This window comes from Phocoena phocoena, chromosome 7 (genome assembly GCF_963924675.1).
Source record: "Phocoena phocoena chromosome 7, mPhoPho1.1, whole genome shotgun sequence".
Taxonomy (NCBI): domain Eukaryota; kingdom Metazoa; phylum Chordata; class Mammalia; order Artiodactyla; family Phocoenidae; genus Phocoena; species Phocoena phocoena.
The window spans coordinates 77,302,849-77,308,877 of record NC_089225.1 but is presented as its reverse complement, the minus strand read 5'-3'; the positions used below and the strand labels follow the sequence as shown (position 1 = coordinate 77,308,877).

Genomic DNA, 6,029 nt, shown 5'->3' with positions numbered 1-6,029 from the left:
GTGTGATATTCACAGACCGGGGCACGAACTCGTGTCCCCTGCATCGGCAGGCGGACTCTCAACCACTGCGCCACCAGGGAAGCCCTCTTTTTTTTTTTAAGAAGGTACCAATCTGGTTTGACTTACCTCTTGAGTATATTTTTCTATGTAAGTTTTATTCCATAATTATCAATTCAACCATTGGTATTTTAGGAAATGCAGAAGTCATATGACCCCAAATGCACATATTATAAGGGAGTGTTTGAGAGATTAGCAGAAAAATGAAAAGCCCCTCTCCTGACTGAAAACCCACATTGAAGCCATTTGAGAAGAATTAGACTGATTGTATTTGGTATTTTTTTCTCCAGTATTCACCACATATATTTCTTCTTATGCAGTCTAATCTGAGGATGCCATGTAAATGGGTCACTGTGAAATGCAGCAATTTTAATTTTTCTCCAATTGAATGATCTCATTTCTATTAACTTTTGAAGGTTTGCAGCAGTGGAAGTATTTTTGCTTCTATGTATGAAGTTTAAAAACATCTATTTTTTTTTTCATAAAATACAAGAGCAACCAATTTCACTGTCAAATAAAAATAAAAACTAGGATTTAAAAATTAGCCCAAAGTGGCATTTAGGAACTTCGCTGTAGGCTGCTGTGCTGATACCATGACAAACCAAAGTATAGGGTTGGGTCAGGTTTTGTTTCGGTTTTCTTTTCAATATCCAGGGCTCGTGGATTAAGTTCTAGAAATGTTCCAATTGTAAGGCAGGGATCTGTTTGGATTCCACCACGGGTATGTTCCTTGGGTTGGATGCTGGAGGGTGAGGCACGTTTCGCCAGACCCATGTCAACTACCTAGTAATCATCAAAGTCAAAAAATTCATTGTCTCCTCCTTGGTATTCCATTCCCTGGAAATCTGCTCGGTACTGCAAGATACCTCCAATTGCACCAAATCCTTTCACAGACTTGGATCCTTCTTGTGCCTTATCTGTGACAATTTCCAACATAGCTCCAAATTTTTTCTTATAGTTGTCAGCAAACCATTCCAGCAGGGGCATCACGCTCATGTTCTTGTCGTGTCTCTTTGTCTGTAAAATGAGATTTATCCTTCTCTTTCTCTGGAGTTGATAGACAATTTTGTCCTCTCCTGTGCTTTGCCAATGAGGAACATCTCTCTGGCTGACGTCATCAAAGTATCGCTCTATTAACTTCTCCTCTTGAATGAGCTTCACGTTGGAGAGGACTTCAGTAGATATCTCAATACCTTGGTTGAATCCATTTTTACCACTGTAGGATGTATCAACTAATTTAAAAACTTCTGATTGTAACCTCTGATCAAACATATCAGATAGACTTAGTTCAGTTTTAGTCAGCTGATCCAGCTAAAACGAGACCAGTCACGTTCACTTTGTCCCCAGAAATAAACAGCTGCCCTGCAGTCTGAGCTACTTTCCAGATAGAGTTAGTAAGTTCCCATTCTTAAGTGGGCAAGATGCAGGCTGGTTGACCTCCTCCACCATGTTTCTTTGGGAGAGCCACAGTGAATTTGTGCAGGACTTCTCTTGTATTTCCTTGGAGTGTGCCAAAAAGTCACCACTACCATCTGTTACAATGATGCCAGCTGGCTGTCTTCTGGAAGCAGTGCTGTAAGAGCCTCTGGATGGAATTGGTTGTCCCACAAATACAGTGACGTATCAGCCGGTTTGAAAGGTTCAAAGTCAATGTTGACTTTCTTTTCCTTTCCCTCTTCTGTTACAGTTGTAGCACGGTAAACTACCAGGCCATTTGGATGTACTTCCGTTATAAAACTTGAGTCTTTGTTGTACAGGTATAATGGCTCCCAGGACTGAAAGGCGGTTTGCTAGTAACTTAAAGTAACTTAAAAGTTACTTAAAGTTTGCTAGTAACTTAAAGTAACTTAAAGTTCCAAACTCCTCTGCTAACATTTTTGCCACTCGTGAAATCTGGTCTTTGGGAGGGATGGTCAGTGATATCATGCCTGTGCCTTTGCTGCGGGCTGCCTCCAAACTCTTAATGAGCTTCCTACTATTCCAGATCTCCATGTTCCTGTTGGCAGCGCTGGGGTCATCTGCTGTGTTCTCGCTGCCTTCTCCCTCAGGGCCCACTCTTTGGTGGCGGTGGCTGCTCCTCCCGGGCGGTGGCTCTGATGTAGGACACCCTGCATTTGGTTTTTACATGAGTGTTCCCCTGGTCACATTTTCATCTCTTGTTCATGATCTGAAATCCATGAGGGGTGTTGAAACTCCCAAAGACTAAAAAATAGTTCAAAGACCGAAGCAAAGGTGGTATGCAGTAGAATTGTCAGGCTATAAAACATGAAACTCTAAGTCTGCTCTGGGACCGTGTAAATGGTACAAACATTTTATGAAAATAGAAAATAAAATCAAAGCAAAACTAAAAACACATTTCAGAACTCATGTGACGGTGATACTTGGTTATCTTGCATGGAGACTAACTTGTTTGTTCATATCAAGGCTCGAATTACATTCCGTTGTTGGACATACAGGTTTCTTTCTCCCGTTTGGTCTGTCTTGCTTAAATGGCATCCATTTGAGGAGGGACCTGCTGTTACCAGGAACAGCAAACGAGATCCCCTCAAATATTTTTGCAATTTGTGGCAGAAACTACTGATTGTCTCCCAGTATCCAGCCTTCCTTTCTTTGTTATTAATATAAACTTCTTCTAGAATACAGACTATATTTTCTAGCTTCCCTTGCCTCTAGGTATGGCTGTATGACTGCATTCTGACTAAAGGACTTATGTGTGAAATTCCTAGAAAGGGGGAAGCTTTTTTACCTCTTTCTTACTGATGCCTAGAATTGGATGGGATGGCTGGACTTGAGCAGCCTTGATGGATCATGAAGTAGAAGCATAAAGTAGACGCTAAGGAGATTTTTGCAGCAAGATAGATGGAACCTGGGTCTTCTGACTGCAGATCACTGTAGTAGTCCTGGGTAACGTTGTATTTAGACCTTGTTTACAGTGAGGGAGAAATATGCATCTATCTTGTTTAAGCCAGTGCTGTTTGGGATTTTCTGAACTACACTGCTGAACCTAATCTATCATATTATGCTATCCTTAGGACTAAACCAGTTCTTTGTCAGGGTCATGACCATAGCATAGATCAAGATAAACTGAATTCGCCAAGAAGAATCTACTTACTAGCACTACGTCAAGCCGGTTGATCAGACAGTTTTCAGAACACTGTTTTCTTCACTTCATCTTTATTTGGCCTGACCATTTATATGGCAGGGTGTCAGGACACGATGGAGTCTGCTTACTAAATTCATTCAGAAAATTGAGTGCCTACTATATTCCAGGCATTGCGTTAGGCTCCAAGAATCCAGTGAAAGCAAAACAGCCATAGTCTCTGTTCTGACGGGGCTTAGAGTCTGGTGTAGAAACATGGATATTAGTCAAATAACACACACAGTTACATAATTACTCTACAGACTGTTAAGCGCTCTGAGGGAAAAGCACAGGAAGCTGCAAGAACCTATGTAACGGGAATCTCATCTAGATGGGACAGTGGTAGGGTGGTGAGGGAAGGGTGTTTTGGACAAGGGCCTTTTGAATTGAGATCTGGAAGGTGAATTGGATTTAACTAGGTGAGGGAGAGTGTATAGAATGTTCTAAACAGAGGGAATTGTGCAGAAGCTGTGAGAAGGGAGAGGGCTGATGCATTTCAGGAGTGGAAGGGGAGCCGCTGCATTCCCGTGCATTACTGGTGCACAGTAAATAAGGAAAAATGGCGGGAATAAACTAAGCTTATTTGGTAAGGATGTCACTTTTGTAAGGAATTAAGTATTATCTTTTATTACAATATTATTGTAGAGGCTCTGATCACTTAATTCCAAATCTATCACAAGATAGATAAAACAATCAGACCTTTTGTATCTTTGGAGGTGATGCTCTGGGACATGTAATTAAGCTCCAGGTTTTTCTGCATGATTCTCTTTTGCAGTGATTTATATATTGTTTATCAGCTGTCATTTAGACATTTGCACAGGTGGGCAGTAGACACAAACAGAGCCAGCATTAAAGACATCACACCCATTGACGCTTCTAATGAGAACATTAATGCTGTGAGATATTTTTAATGAGCATAGGCTCCCTTGAATAGAGCTTCATTCCTAAAAAAAAAAAGGGAGAGGACCAGAGTGGCTTGAATGCAAGTGAGTTGATAAGTCTCGTTTTTTGAGAAAAATATTGCTGAAATGGTACCTTTTTTTTTTTGCGGTATGCGGGCCTCTCACTGTTGTGGCCTCTCCCGTTGCGGAGGCCCTCTCTGGATGCGCAGGCCCTCTCTGGATGCGCAGGCCCAGCGGCCATGGCTCACAGGCCCAGCCGCTCTGCGGCATGTGGGATCTTCCCGGACCGGGGCACGAACCCGTGTCTCCTGCATCGGCAGGCGGACTCTCAAACACTGCACCACCAGGGAAGCCCTGAAATGGTACCTTTTAAGTTAATGCTACTGAAAGTAAAAACAGCAGAGGCAGGAAAATATTTGTTTTCCAAACACATTTTATTTATAGGTTGGTGAGTTCTTAGAAAAGATGATTTAATAATTGATTCCTTCTTTGTTTTGAACAAATATAGTGTTTGGTGCCTTTCTTAAGCGCCGTAACTAGTACTGAAACATTCAAGAGTGCAGTACTATATGAGAACAAAGGTCTATTCGTAGGGGAAAAAATCAGCTATTATATGAGACTCACAATCGATGGCAAGCAACTTAAAGAAGTCGAATTTGCTCCAGAAATGAGTCTATGCTGCCTCTCATCAGCTCAGTTCTACACTGTTGCCATCTTTGCTGCTGCCAAGCCATCAAAGAACACTTTGTTTCGCCTATTTCCTTGACTTCTAGTGAGAGACAGTCAGTAATGTCTTGCTTCTCTCGATTTTCCCTCTAGTATTTCTGAATGCTGCTATGCCTTTGCTGCTTCTGTAAGTCATTTTAATTACAGTATAGTGTATTTCTTCTTACCATGTGCTCTGTACAAACTTGGACTTGATGTGGTACAGCAGTTCTCTTTTTCTCATAGCAACTGTAAAATTTCTTTCTTTCTTCCTTCCTTCTTTCCTTCTTTCCTTTCTTCCTTCCTTTCTTTCTTTCTTTTCTTTTCTTTCTTTCCTTCCTTCCTTCCTTCCTTCCTTCCTTCCTTCCTTCCTTCCTTCCTTCCTTCCTTCCTTCCTTTCTTTCCTTTCCTTTTCTTTTCTTTTCTTTCTTTCTTTCTCTCCCTTCCTCCCTCCCTCCCTTCCTTCCTTCCCTCCTTTCTTTATTTTTTTAGTCATTTGTTGAGGGGAGATATTGGCAGTTTGGGGCTTAGATCGAGGCTACCTTTGTGATGAATGGAGAAAGAAAATTGAAACTTATTTAAAAGCTCCATTAAAGGGATATATAGATAGACAACAGTTCTGTCCATAGAGTTGAAAGAAACGACTAGGCCCTGTGCATGATAAGGCTCAACATTGTAAGAATCAGCGAACACAAGAAATCTTTTGTAATATCCTCTTTTTATTGGCCTACAGAAATATTTTTTGTGTATGTTCTCCTGTTGCTCCTTTTTTTCAATGTGTTCAGGCTCTACCATTCATTAGCTGGGGAGGTGGGTTCAGTTGTTCAGATACTTGTGAACACTTTCAAGGTAAGAACCATGTGTCTTCTTAATCTGCTCTTAACTTAGGCAACAGACACATAGTAGATGCTTAGTGATGGTTTTTAAATGTATTTACATGCAGTCAGCCTTCAGGAGAGGAAAAGTGCCTACAACTTAAATTCTGATCCCTCCAAGAAAGCTTTGCAGAGATAGTGCTTTGCAGCCTTTTTGACCCATAGAAGGGGCAGGGGTTGGGAGATTCTGGATATAGCTCTGGGTCTGTATTGAGCATCTAGGTGGCATCTTTTGGGTTTTCACCTATTGGAGCATTATGATGTCCTATTTCTACCAGATGTGCACTTATACTTCTATTCATTTGTCCAGGAGTGTCTTAGACTCAGAATTACTACTTGATAGTCATGTAA

At 41.2% G+C, this 6,029-nt stretch overlaps 1 pseudogene; it reads right to left on the bottom strand.

Moving 5' to 3' along the window:
- Positions 1 to 840: 840 nt before the first annotated feature.
- LOC136125985 (eukaryotic peptide chain release factor subunit 1 pseudogene) lies at positions 841 to 2,073 on the bottom strand (annotated as a pseudogene).
- Positions 2,074 to 6,029: the final 3,956 nt, after the last annotated feature.